General features: G+C 37.5%; 1 pseudogene; it reads right to left on the minus strand.

The window, feature by feature from the left end:
• Nucleotides 1-12,612: 12,612 nt before the first annotated feature.
• On the minus strand, nucleotides 12,613-13,801 carry LOC118552271 (glyceraldehyde-3-phosphate dehydrogenase pseudogene; annotated as a pseudogene).
• Between the last annotated feature and the right edge of the window lie 1,714 nt (nucleotides 13,802-15,515).

The following is a 15,515-nucleotide window of genomic DNA, read 5'->3' on the forward strand; positions in this document are numbered from 1 at the left end:
CAAAGGCCATTGTAGTACTTTTAGATGGAGGGATAAAACAGGTACAAAATGTTCTTCAGAAAAGGTTATAAGCTTGCAGACAGGACAGAATTAGAGTACAACTCTGAGTAAACCAAAACACAATACTTTGGTATTGGTTTTCTGAAGAGAATGTCAGATTAATATACTACCATGTCAAATTGACTGTGATGTCTAAAATAACTTTAGATCTGGCTTTAGGAGGAGCTAGTGGGAAAAAAAGAAAACAAGTGACATGAAGGTCCATGTTGGACAACAAATTTATCTCTAATGGAACAACTTTGATAACATTTTGGATACATTATACTAATAAGCTTCCAAAATTATTCAAAATGCATGTGGTAGAAGACTAGAGTAATGAGAAACAAGTGCATGCCATAATTCAGTATAAGCAATTGTGTTTGAGTTAAGATCTTTGCATTGTATAAATTTTTCTAAGCCATATAAATGATTACACCTTTATTTTTTATAATTTATTTTATATAGCAAAATTGGAATAGAGCAGTATTAAAGGAGAGGCTCTTGAAGGTCACAACAATGTGAAGAGGCTGGCTGTGTAGAGTGTCAGCTAAATAACCCATGGGGACTGAAGAAATAGGACTGGATTTCTTCCACAGAGCAGGCCTGGCAAATTCCCATAAAATTAGGTCACTAGGCAAACGTTCCAGGGCTGGCAGCATACTTATGATTCTCAATCTTCCTTCTAAGTTGTTAAGAAAAAAAAAAAAGATTTTTTTTTTTTTTTTTTTTTGGCGCTTAGAAATTCTGCTAAGACAGTATCTGAAATAACAGAATGGCTTGAAGGGACACCAGATGAATGCTAAATATGAAGAATATATAGAGTTTAGAGAGATCCTTGAGAATGAAGAGAGAAATTTAGCTATTGAGGCTAAAGGGCAAAGTGAGAAGCTTATCAATCAACCAATGAATAAAGTATTCATTGAGAATGCACAAGATACCTGATAGCACAGAAAGTACAGATGGTGAGAAGCACCAAACTTAGGTTAGTTCATTTGGAAATTTAGAAACAGCCCCCAAACAGGGCTGCTACATCAAAATAATCTACATGGCCCATTCGGTCACACATTTGGAAGATGACCTACAGATAGATGAAGTAAATTGTTGAAGTCTGTGGCCCTTGTATTGAATTACAAGGTCATAATCTTCTCACATCTCAAATCTCAAGTTCTGTTTATAAAGACTCATTTTCTGGCACATTCACTTCAAAAAATCTCTAAACAAATATCAACTCTAAACACCCTTGGAAACCCATCATTGTCTAAGTAATTTTTTCTAGCCAGTAGCATAAAAATAAATACTTCCCTCTTATGTCAAATGTTTGTTTTAAAACTTAAGAGATATTCTTTAGCTTGGTTAACTGGTTATTCTTCATATACTAGTAATGGTACAACTTCTTAAGGAAGACAGAAGACTTCCAGAGTAAATGAGTGTCCCTACCAACTACACAGTATCAAAGGATAGCCCCATGCCCCTCTATGCTGTGGCCTTAGCATCAAATTCCTTGAAAAGGTGACCTACACTCTTCTAGCTATATGGATGAAGATTGTCTCCCATAACAAAATAGAAAAAGGTAATAAAAGTTCACTTCCTGTTGCAGCAATGAATGCATAAGTACCCTTTATCAGTTGACTATTCAGTTTATGATTTTCTAGTCAGTGTGTGCAGAAGCCTGCCCATGTGAAAATACTTATCATCTGCTCCAGTGACCTGTGGTTAATGCATTTAAATAACAATGACATACAGTGATTTTTTTTTAAAAGATAATCTTGAATATTGACAAATCTTTGGCTAGACTCACCAAGAGAAAAAGAGAGGACTCATAAATGAAATCAAAAATGAAAAGAAACACTACAGCTGATACCATAGAAATACAAAGAATCATAAGAAACTACTAGAACAATTATATACCTACAAGTTGGAAAACCTAAAAGAAATGGATAAATTCATAGAAACATACAATCTTCCAAGCCTGAATCATGAATAAATAGAAAATTTGAACAGATCAATTACTAGTAAGGAGATTGAATAAATAATAAAAGACCTCCCAACAAACAAAAGTTCAGGACCAGAGAGCCTCAATGATGAATTCCAGCAAACATCCAAAGAAAAACTAATACCAATCCTTCTCAAACTCTTCCAAAAAATAAAAGAGAAGGGAACACTTCCAAACTCATTTTATGAGGCCAATACTATCCTGCTACCAAAATGAAACAAGGATACCATAAGAAAAGAAATTACAGGGAAATACTTTTGATAAACATACATAGAAAAGTCCTCAACAAAATATTAGCAAACCAATGTCAACAGTACATTAAAAGGATCATACACCATGATCAAGTGGAATTTAGCCCAGGGATGCAAGAAAAATAATTCTGTAAGTGTGTATGGTGATGAATGTAAACTAGACTTATTATATGATCATTTTACAATATATACAAATATAGAATCATTATGTTGTACACTTGAAACTAATATAATGTTGTATATCAATTATACCTCAAAAAATGGAATATTATTACACACCTATTAAAATGACTAAAATCAAAAAGACTGAGAATACTAAATGCTGGCAAGGATGTGGAGCAACAGGAGCTCTCATTCACTGCTGGTAGTCTTACCACACAATCTAACAATTATGTCCTAGGTATTAACCCAAATGAGTTGAAAACTATTTTCACGTGATAACCTGTACATGATTGTTTATATCAGCTTTATTTATATTGCCCCAAATTGGAAGCAACCAAAATGCCCTTGACTAGGAAAATAAACAAATTGTGGTAAATCCTTATAATGGACTATTATTTAGCAATAGGAAGAAATGAGCTATCGAACCACAAAAAGACATGGAGGAAACTTAAATGCATTTTTTCTAAATGAAAGAAACCAATCTGAAAAAAAAAACTATAACACTATATAATTCCAACTGTACCACATTCAGAAAAAAGCAAAACTGTAGAGTCGGTGAAAAGATCAGTGGTTGCCAGGGTTTAGGGAGTGGAGGGATGGACAGGTGGAGCACGAGCATTTTTAGGGCAGTGAAACTGTTCTGTATGATACTCCAATGATGATATTAAGCATTTGTCAAAATTCATAGAACTGTACAACATAAAAATGAAATGCTAATGTCAATGATGGGATATAGTTAATACTATATTAATATTTGTTCACCAATTATAGCAAAATGTAGCACATTAATGTAAGATACTAGTATGTGAAACTGTGTGCAGGGAGGAGGGAATATATGCAGATTTTCTAGACCTCACAATTTTTCTGTAAACCTAAAAATGCTCTTTAATAAAGTCCATTAAAATGTTTAAAAAATTGAGGAGGAAATATAAACTTGGACTCAGATCCTAAACTGTCTTTAATAAATAAATAAATAAATAAATAAATAAATAAATAAATAAAAACCTAACAAGAAGGTAGTAGACATTAGCCATTCTTGGTTAAAGTTTGAAACCTTGCAGTTTGAGAAATAGTCTTCCAGTAACTGAGATACTATAATTTCACCTTTACACTCCTTTAGTTCATCACAGTGACAGCATATTTTTACATTTCTTATGAATTTTTGATTATTCCTTTCTGTAGACAGAGAAATTCTAAGCATCACATTGCAAACTTAGTTATTTTTAAGAAGAGCTTTATGTCATTTATGACTGACTGCTTATTTATAATATGCAGAAACACTAATCTTATTTGGAAATAACCAAAAGGATCTGTTAAATTTTATGCCATCATTTTATGCCTAATTATAAAAATAATGAGAAAAACATCAAAGAAATTTGTTTGGAGAATCCAGTAAAAAAAGAAATTTTTTTCCTAATAGAACTTTGGAGGTAATTGTAATCCCAATTTTATGGAGAAATCATTTCATTATTATTAATGTGTTTAATTCTCAAAAGTTAGTTGTGATATTTTTAGTGTAAGCTTGTTTGGAAAATACAGGCAAAATGATATAATTGTGTGAGTTTTATTATCTCTCTAAGAAAGCAAAAATAAACAGAAAGACTTATTTCAGATAAGAATAAGGACCTCTAGGTTCTTTTTGCTCTTCCACTAAGCAATCTTTGGCAAATTATTTTAATTTTCTAAAACTTGATTCTGACATCCATAAAATAAAGAGGCTAGAAGTATATCATTCCTGAAAATAATCCTGAGATACATGCTACAAAAAAGTGTTTTTTGGGCAAATGAATGTGGAAATCTCTGTACATTGTTCCCTCTATAGGATATTTAGAATCCTCCATAAAGGAATTTGCTTATCTTTGTTTATGTCAAAATTTCCCAAAGTGATTTGGATACAGACCTCTTCCTCTGTTTTTAACATACTTGGAACACATTTTGAGAAGTGCTGGCTAGATGATCTACAGGGTGTACTCCAGACCCCACATTCTGTTTTCTTATGTAATTCAAGGCCAGATAATGAAAAGCTGAGTCTAATTCTTTTGAGGACAAAACCCAGAATTCTATATATACATTAAACTCCTGTTATTCTTCCTAATAATATTTTAATATTCCCACGCTTTTAGTTTTCATCAATACCAAAAGTCATAAATTTCATGCATACCTTACGGACCACAACTTCCTAAGTTACTAAGACTTTTGAGACACTAGTAAATTATCACTATTAGGTCAAACCTTACTTAATTACTCAACAAATTTCAAAAAGCACAAAAATGACAAAGAATTAAAGCCTTGGAGATCTAAACAAAACCTTCATACTTCTTAAATCACTGTAGCAAATCATTGACCACATTTACTCAATAAACATTTAGTGAAAATATATCATATCACAACACTATGACAGACATTCTCAAGTAATGAAGGAGAAATGTTCTCCTATATTGAAGGAAATTTTTGTCTAGCAGGAGATGAGATCTAATAATACAGCAGTAATAATACTGCACTATTACATTACACATTTAAAAAAAATAATTATAGCAAAGAAATAACAATTGCTACTGTTAAGTCCTTACTATGTGGCAGGCACTGTATATATACATGATCATTTATCTTTTAAAAAATTCCTAAAATATAGATTCTATTATTATTCTCATCTTACAATGGGGAAACTAAGATTTAAAGACATTAATAATTTGTTCAAGGACATACAGTTGTCAAATGACAGAAAGGATTCAGACCCAAGTCTCTATGACTATAGCATCACACTACCTTTTAAATCAGGTTTAAACATGAATGAAAGCAGAAAAGAAGGGATTAATGAGATGGGGGAATACTGATGTAAGAAGAGGATTAATTGATATGACTGGCTTTCATAGGAAGGATCAAGTCAAGATTGCCAGAAGAGTGAGTTGACCTCAGACAAAGAGATATCCATCTTTGGATGGATGGATGGATATCTCTTTATCTGAGTCAGGAATGAAAAGGAAATGGATGAAGGAGGAGATACATTGGAAGTGTAGGGAGAAAAAAGGCTTCCAGACTTAGTCCTTTCTCATGTGAATTAGGAATTCTGAGAACAAATCTTAATTCCATTCTCTCCTAGATACATATGTTTAAACTCGATCTGCTTTATTACTTAGCATGAGCCCTATCCCAAATGGAGTCAAGGCCTCTCCATACATATGATGTCCACCTTATGCAATCAAATATCAGGAGCTATGATTTCTCTTCAGAAACCCCAGCCATAGCTCTCAAAAACAACAACAACAAAAACTGAAAAAGCATCCATAAAATACATATCAGAATCCCAAGTAACTGAAAACCATTCTCCCTGGTTTCATGGAAACCTATGTGGGACACATGTTCTCTGTCTTGTTATTAGGGAAACTTTCAAATGCAAAATACCTGTTTGTTCTTGGAGAACATAAATTTTTGTTGGAATCCTAGAGAAAGAGAACCTATCTCAATCTATTGCAAATGTAACAATTTACCTCACTTGGAAAAGAAGTCTTCACACTTGGTTTATCCTGGGCACATGGATTCCTTAGAATGTGTCAGAGTTGAAGAGTGGCAGCTTGGTGCCACTGAAGATCACCAAGTGTCTTCCCTATGGAAACTTTACCTACTTCAAAGGACTGAGAAAAGAGCCTTCTTTAACCCTTCATCCCCTCTTCTACTTATAACCTTTGAACCTCATGAGGTTTAAGCAAATTAAAGTATTAGATTCCACCATGGACTCAAGGTAATGAAAATCTCCGAGGCCTCAGATGAGCTGCAAAAATAAAGACAGTATGTGAATTCCTTGGGTCTATGACATAGTGTTATTTAATGAGTATTTAGGAAGGCTCTTGAAGCACCTTATCCAGGCCTCATCCAAAAGTAAGCAATGGTTTGGGACCCAAGTGCTCTGTGTTCTAGTCTCAGCCCTGCTGCTAATTCACTGGGCACTTAGAGATTGGGTTAAATCATCTGTTTTAAACATCCTTCCAGTTCAGATTCTAGGTTGTAAAAGTGAGCAAAATAGAACACCTGCATTAAGGGAAAACTCAACTTTGGGTGTGTGTGCACATATCTCTCAAGGACAAAGACAGTTTTTCTTCTGGACTCTTGGTGATTAAAGATTGCATAAGCAAAAATAGACTCATTCATGAAAATTAATAAATTATGTAATTGTATAAAAAGTTCAAGCAGTGTGCTTGGCAACAATTTCTCAACTCTATTCTATAAAGTGGCAAAAATCCATATACATTTGTCACCTCTGAGAGAATCAGCAATTACCCTTAGGAGTTTGCAAGTCAGAAATTCTATAACTCTGGATGCCTGGGTAGTTGTGGTAAACCCAGACCTGTTCACTCTAACTATAGGGATCTATGCCTTCTTACTTTGCAATAGGAAGAACAAAATATAGTTTTCCACTGAAGGAAGGCTGGGACTCAAGACATCTAATAACGTACCCAACACTTAACAATATTATGAAGTTAACAATTTACCAAATTAAAGAGAAGAGCTTCCTGTGCCTTTACTGTGTGTTTTCTAATAATAATTCAATATGTGGTAGAACTATTCCTACTTGCACATCTCTTATATCCTGCATTTGTAAACATTTGGAAAAATGGTGGTCTGAATTCAGCAATGAAGTATGTTGCCTTGGGAGAAAAGAAAAGCTAACTGGTTGATTTAAAATTTAGGTCCATAGTTTAGTTTTGTTAAATCCATACTGCTATGAGATCAAAATTAACTCCAGGAAATCTCATTCTCTATATTTTAGCTGCCATTTTCTGCTAATTTCCACCAGGAGTTCTACACGCATTGCTTTCTCTCCTTGAGGAAAATTCCTATTTTTTTCCCAGACAGACTTTCTGCCACATGATAGGAAAGCTCAAAATAAACTAGATTCTAAATGACATGAGAAAATGAAAATCTCTCTCTATTCTCTGACCTGATATGAACCCTGGCACTGGTAGATGCTTACTAAATGTTCACTGAATAAAGTTATTAAATTAATGAAATAATGGAAGAATCAAGAATTTGTAGATCTTAACAACATGTGAATATACAGAGTTTACAAATGTGTCTCTGATTCATTTTGATCCTTTGTAAAATGCTCTAAGTTTGGGCTAGTGGGTGCCATTCAGAGACTGGCTCTCCAGCATTACCCTACTGGATAATTATAAATTCCATAGAAAATCTGAGAACATCCTCTCTACCAATTCAGATTGGTCCTGGCAGACTTGAAGCTTTGTGAATTCCTGGTATGACAAATTGTCATCAAATGCCAGCAAAACGATGTCTGGAGAAAAATGTTCTGTTAGGTTCACTGAAAATGAGAACAGCATTTTTCCCTTTGGTTCTTCCTAGAATAATTTATTATAGCTGTAGAGCACCCCCTTCCCCAGGGTCATTTCTAAGGAAGTTTAAGTTCAGATTTTTCTCTCAATGTCTTTCAATAACCTCTTGTGGAGTGAAAGATACTGTGGCCAAATGTACTTTGCAAGAGATAAACATGGAATTAAAGGAAAACTACTTCTTTTCCCCCTCAATATGTCCAGTCATAGCATTGGCAATTCTGGAATCAATTACTAGTAATTCTGCCAGCACCTTGGCATTTCTTCCAGGGCCAGACAGAGGAGGGACAAAGGCGATCTATTTATATGCTACCACTGCCTTTGTCTTTTCCCCTCTTGTTCCTGTGTACCCAAGGACTCAGCAGTCATTACCTATATCTTAGTTCCTCTTTGTTGGGTCAAAAGTTAGTGAAGAGTGGTTGGGTAGATTGATGAACAACACTTTTATTTTCAGGCTTGAGGATCCTCAGCCTCATTGGGGGAGACCAAAAAAATAATGAAGAGACTCTTCTTACAAAATGAATTAACAGCTTTCATATAAATAAATGACTCAATTATTTTATCTTCTAAAAAGAGTTTACTCATAAAAATGAGAACAACATTTATTTTCACCTCTGAAGGATAGTAACACCAAGCTATAAGAAAGAGATATAGTGTGTGCTTAAGAATTTATTCATTTACCTGACAAATGTTTATTAAACACTTATTATGCCCCAAGCATGGTTTTAGTTTCTGGGGAGACAATTTCTGGGGAGACAGAAGTGAGTAATATCAAAACAGACCCTGTTGTCAAAAAGTACACATTTTAAAAACAAACAAACTAATAATTTAATGTAATTTCAAATGATGTTATGAAGAAAAAGAAAGGTAGGGTAAAGAGAGGGTGAGTATGTGCATTTGTCTGAGAGGGCAACATTCCAATGGAAGACCCTGAAGGACATAAAGAGAAAGATCAGAAATGAAGGCCCTATGATGCTGTAAGATTTGAAGTTGCTCAAAAGCTAGGAAGGAGGTAGGTGGTATAGATGGGAGATGACAAGGGCTGGGCCCCAGTGAGGTGGGTCTTTTAAGCCAAATTGAATTTTATTCCAAGTGTTATGACAAGGCACTGAAGACTTTGACAGGGAGTGATGTAACATCTGATTTCTATTTTACAAAATCACTTTGGCTATTTTATGGGGAAAGAGTGATGGCAGGGAGCTGGCAAGGAGGCTTTTTCCATAGCCCAAGCAAGGAGAAATAGCAAAGTGTCACCAAAGGATTGCATTAGAAATTTCTTCATTTGAGTTGATTGGCATGGATATTCCCTCATATATTCTGTCCCAGAGTTGTACTATCTCAATCTCAGAAGTAAGAATCCCGATAAAAGCATTCTGTAATCATGTTTCATATAGTCAGGTGTGAAAGTCATTTTTCCTTTCTCACTAAGCTTAGTTAGACGATAAGGTTGTTTATGTAACCTCCTGAAATGAAAGAAAAAAAAATGAGGCAAATTATGTCACACAAATGAAAACACTTGATAACAGAAGGGGAATTGTTGTTCCAACAGAGAAAGATAATTGTGGGCTAGAAGGAAAGACAGTGACGTGGGGATTTGGACACACCAACCAATCCTCAACACTCCCAGTAAAGATATAGATGCTTGAGAAAACAAAACAAAACAAAACAAAACAAAAACACACAAAAAATGAAATATCCCATTGCACTGTTTAGTGATTTATTACATTTTTAACACCAAAAATCTAGACAGTGTGGCCAAAGAGAGGATTTCTGTAGCATTTCTGTGTGTGTTTGGCAGTGCAAGAAATGTAACTTGAACATTGAAATATTGGAATTGCCAGGAAATGTTCATGGCTTTATATAGATAAAGGAACAATGTTGTTTAATTTGGGACCACTGAAGAAAATTGGGTATATACAGACATCTGAACCATATAGTTCTCCTCCTTAAAAATAGACATGTTTGTACCATTTCAGTCTACCAGATATAATAGTGAAATGAGAGAAGAGATTTTCACCTCTATTTTATAGGAAAGGGAAACACAGAGAAGTGAGCAGAATTGCTCTCAATTCCACAGTGACCAGATCAAGCCTTGAAACTCCAGATGCATTTCCTCATCCCCTACTAGAGCTACTACAGAGTCTGGTCAGCTAACAAGTGGCTGCAAGTCATCGTATGCTGTCTTTTTTTCACATTGTTCCACTTAGGGGAATGAGTTTCCTTGGCAGAGAAAGTAGAACGAAAGGAAAAAAAATGTTTATTTGCCAAAAGAAAAAGAAGTTTTGAAGCAGCATATATGTCTCACACATAGACACACACACACGCACACAAATCATTCATCTCTTAGAAGCAGTATATTTTTATCATATTCTTTTCTACTTCTAGCCATGTGAAGATCTATTGTTCATGTAGTTCAGTAAGGAGCTAAATAAGTTAAGAGGTAGAGAATGAAACCCAGGGAAAAAGATTAAAACATATTGAAAAGCTTAATTCTAAAGGACAGGATGAAAGATAATTCCACAGCAATCTACAAACATACCAATTTACACAGAGGTTGGTGACCAATTTCTACCATTGTCATATAATTGGATGTCTTCTCATCTCTGGTGCAAGTATTCTGATCTAGCTCCATGATGAACACAAGAATGGGTTAAACTTCATGATGAATTTCTGGTTTATTACAACTAAAACTTCTGGGAAGTAAAACAACTGTTGAACACTAGAATAGTTTACACCAAATGAGAGCTTTACCAAGTAAACTATTCCTCTGTGGCCCATTTCAACACTATTCTCAGCCCCCGTCATTTCTTTATTTTTATCGTTGGATATATTGTCCCATGCACTCTTTCCCTTGTCTTAGGTTTCCAAATCCTGACATATTTCAAGTCTTAGTTCACATCAGACCATAATGAAACTCAATGATTTTCACCTTTTATGAACCTCTGCAACAAAGTAGAACTTGAGAATTTATAGATACACCATTCATAGTTTTGACTGTTGCAAGAGATTTTGATTCTTATTACTTTCATTAGGCACGGATTAGAATCATGATGTGAAGGAGGAAATCACTGATTAGTGAGGAAAACTAGTCCACTGTTGAGCATCTACAACTTAATGACCTTTTGTTGTTCTCTACCTGTCTTTGTGCACACAGTAACCTCCGAACATGAAATTTGGAATCTTCAAGTTTCTCAGCATATACCTCTGGCAAATCTCAAGGATCTATTGTACCTAAAGTCTGTATCACATAATGCAACCCAGGGTCCAGAAAAAGCCTAATTTGAATACTTCTCCTTAGGAATTCTGGAATATGATGGCATGCTTCTTAGTCTTTGGTTTACAAATAAAGGCATTTCAGCCAGTGAGAACTGGATTTAAACTTCATTTTCACAGTTCCTATTTAGTGTAAATAAAAAATTTGGCAGAAAAATGTTTTGGAGAGTTTGGAGTTCAGTGTGCAATAGTGAGTCCAATAATTCTACCAAAACTACAGTATGAAGAAGGCATATTGAAAGTGTCTTGATACCGCAGTACACAGAAGGATTTCAGCTCTGATCCCAGAGAGAGCCAGTGGGAAGAAGTTCCACTCTCAGTCCTGGGGAAATGGCAGAGACGCTGAAGTAAGAAAAGTAGAATCATGCCAGAGAAATTTCCATTGTCCAGCTCTATGAAATTTAGGCTAAGTCCTTTAAAAATGATCTCTAACAATATCAAACTAAGAGTACTGCTCAGAGTCCACATAAGTGTTGCAATTGTTGGTAAGGTAGAAGTTCCAAGAGATACGACCAGTAGTGGGAGATGGGATCCTCAGAATTGGGAGAAAACTGACCCAATCTGCAAAGTACTGAGGTCGCTTAAAGACAAAATAATATTAATATGCATCATGGATTGAGTTCTTTCTAAGGTCAACACTATGCACATTGTCTCATCTAATCCTTATATAACTGTTGTTTGAGATAGGCATTACTAAGTCATTTTACTGAGCAGGAAACTGAGGCATAGAAAATTAAAGCAACTTAACCAAGAATCACACTGGGTGTAAGTGGCAGGGTCAGAATTATGTAATTTCAGGGCTCCTATTTTTAATCCTCATGATCTATGTCTTCTACACAATGGTAAAAAAGGAAGAGGAATACTCTTGTATTAAAGAACAAAGCCAGGGGCTCCTGGGTGGCTCAGTCGTTAAGCGTCTGCCTTCGGCTCAGGTCATGATCCCAGGGTCCTGGGATCGAGCCCCGCATTGGGCTCCCTGCTCGGTGGGGGGCCTGCTTCTCCCTCTGCCTCTGTCCCTGCTTGTGTTCCCTCTCTCACTGTGTCTCTGTCAAATAAATAAATAAAATCTTTAAAATAAAATAAAATAAAATAAAATAAAATAAAAAAGAACAAAGCCCATGTAACTCCACCTCATAAAAGGAGCCCTAAAGCTGGCTATCTAATAACAGAGGTGAGGTGAGATGCTGTATGATGTAAGAATCCTGAGGGGGAACCTCAGTTAGAATGATCCCAGCCTTGGATGTTCCAGTAATAGTGATAGCCTGGAAACCCAAGTTTTCCCTTATAGTTTTCTCTAATCATTTAATGTGTGGCATGCATCTAGTTATAAATTCTCACTTTCAGGGTGAGAACTTAGTCTATAATAACAATATTTATTTAAGAATACTCAACATTTAATTGATAGATTCTCATTTCTCTAAGATGAGAAGTTTCATTATGGCCCTATGGAAATGGAAGGCAGAAGACTGACAATGATTACTTTTTGGGGGGGGGGGCTGGATACAGTACACTTTATTGATGGTATATGACAAGGCAGGGCTCCCCAAGCCTCTCCCCTTCTTCAGGGGGTCTGGGATGGAAACGGTGGAGGTCGGGAGATTCTCAGTGTTTTGGGGGATAAGTTGGGGCAGGGACTCCCTAGCAGCTGAGGGCCTCTCTCTTCCTCTTGCTCTCCCTGGGGCTGGTGGTCCAGGGAGCTCTTACTCCTTGGAGACCATGTGGACCATAAGGTCCACCACCCAATTGTTGTAGCCAAATTCATTGTCATACTAGGAAATGAGCTTGACAAAGTGGTTGTTGAGAGCAATGCCAGCCCAGGCATCGAAGGTGGAGAAGTGGGTGTCACTGTTAAAGTTGCAGGAGACAACCTGGTCCTCAGTGTACCCCAGGATGCCCTTGAGGGGGCCCTCTGATGCCTGCTTCACCACCTTCTTGTGTCGTCGCATTTGGCAGCTTTCTCCAGGCGGCAGGTCAGATCCACGGCGGACACGTTGGGGGTGGGGACATGGAAGGCCATGCCAGTGAGCTTCCCGTTCAGCTCAGGGATGACCTTGCCTACAGCCTTGGCAGCACCAGCGGAAGCAGGGATGATGTTCTGGGCAGCCCCTCGGCTGTCGTGCCACAGCTTCCCAGAGGGGCCGTCCACGGTCTTCTGGGTGGCAGTGATGGCATGGACGGTGGTCATGAGTCCCTCCACGATGCTGACGTTGTCATGGATGACCTTGGCCAGAGGAGCCAAGCAGTTGGTGGTGCAGGAGGCATTGCTGACAATCTTGAGGGAGTTGTCATACTTCTCATGGCTCACACCCATCACGAACATGGGGGCATCGGCAGAAGAGCAGAGATGATGACCCTCTTGGCCCCGCCCTTCAAGTGAGCCCCAGCCTTCTCCATGGTGGTGAAGACTCCAGTGGACTCCACAACATACTCAGCACCAGCATCACCCCATTTGATGTTGGCAGGATCTCGCTCCTGGAAGATGGAGATGGACTTTCCATTGATGATAAGCTTCCCGTTCTCAGCCTTGACTGTGCCGTGGAATTTGCCATGGGTGGAGTCATACTGAAACATGTAGACCATGTAGTTGAGGTCAATGAAGGGGTCATTGATGGCGACAATATCCACTTGGCCAGAGTTAAAAGCAGCCCCGGTGACCAGGCGCCCAATACGGCCAAATCCGTTCACTCCGACCTTCACCGTTGTGTCTCAGGGACGCGGCTGGCACTGCATCAGAAGATGCGGCTGTCTGTCGAACGGGGAGGAGCAGAGAGCTGACAACGATTACTCTTTAAAAGGCTTTTCTTCTGTGTGAGACATATTAAAAAAGAGACTCTTAAATTTCCTGGACAACGAATGTTTTTCTCTTAGATAGCTATAACCTTCACCCTTACTTTCAGTTCTAAACTTTTAGAGCAAACAAGACATAATCAACTCATGGACCAAACCTGCAAACCATGCATATGTAGATTTATGTAAATATTAATGCAAATCAGGCACAGCCACTGGGCTTCTGGGAGGTTACAAATGGAGCCCTTGGTACAGCAGAGGTCAAATATCCTTGGCTTAGAGCTCAAGTCTACATGCAGATTTTTATAGGACAATGGCAGCCCCTAAACACAGCAGTCTTTAAATGCTGTGATAATTCTATTCCTGGGTAGTTTTCAGTCATAATTAGGAAGGGGTGACGTGGTTCAGAGAAAAATGAAGAGCAGAATGAAACTGAGCTCTAATATTCCAGTTTATTTAAGTTGAATATTGATTATCTCCCAGGCCCTGCTTTCCTTCCTTTTTCATGTGTCCATGAAGGGACCTCAGCTGGCATGGAAAATGGCTTTTTTATTTCATTTGGCTTTGATCTGAGTACTGAATTTCCCTAACTTACCTAAAATCCGGAAAGCCCAAGGCTGCTGTCCTTGAAAAGGCTTCAGTGTAGAGGAGCCACATGCCTTGAAGTGTGTGGGCACCCTCCCCACATGCTGTATCGCCACCACCAGGGAAATTATAAAAGCAACAGAGACTCTGCTATGACTATTACAACTACTAATACTGAGAGCTGTGGATTTTCATTCCAGTGAATTATAACCAGTGAACAAGACCACTAAACTGGAGTCTGAGAATATCCTTGTGGGAACTCACCGGATGATCTGGGTACAGTAGGCCAGGTTAATCCCAGTCCCTCCATCTCAGAGCAGAGGAGGTCTGTGGAGCACGTGGGGGTAACCATGCCAAATCAGCATTGGACCTGGATGAATTGGCCGAAATGGTCTTCTGCCATCCTTGTGTGCACGTCAGCTTTAATACCTGAGTTCACAACCAGGGGTTTTGCTTCTACTGCAGGGTTCAATTAATTGTGCGAAGTAGTTAGACTTTGAGCTCCACCAACACTTCTTGCCCAGAAACAAATCTCATGCAGGGTGACTTTAACAGTTCCCAGTGCTGGCTACTCCCAATCTACTGCCACAGAGCACTGCCTCCTGGTTTCCCCAAACATCGTCTTAGAGCCTGAGAGTGAGAATATTCCTGTTCTCTTAACGTGTTTCCAGGACTGTGGCCAACGGGAGACACCAGGTCATTAAACACATTCACAGCTGAATGACTAAAGAAAAGACATGATAGTTTTAATTAATTCTTTGCAATTGAGCCCTATGTTCTTTGGATAAGATTATTACTTCTATGTTCCTCTGATTCCACATCTATAAAACTGAGATCGAAATGCCAATTTTCTTCAATGAAATGGTCTGGAAAATAAGAAAGATAAAAATCTGAAAGCATTTACAAATATCTATTTTTAAGTTGAGAAAAAAACATTGGTGAGTTTAAAATTAGCCAAATTCCATGAGGAGTTTCTGTAGAAATTTAATCGATCAGGATAAGAGCGGTTGTTGTAGTGACAACAAAATGTGAACACAAAATTAAAGGAGTGGGGGTGGAGCAACTAAAAAGTCAGAGATGGAC

Source organism: Halichoerus grypus, chromosome 6, assembly GCF_964656455.1.
Source record: "Halichoerus grypus chromosome 6, mHalGry1.hap1.1, whole genome shotgun sequence".
NCBI lineage: Eukaryota > Metazoa > Chordata > Mammalia > Carnivora > Phocidae > Halichoerus > Halichoerus grypus.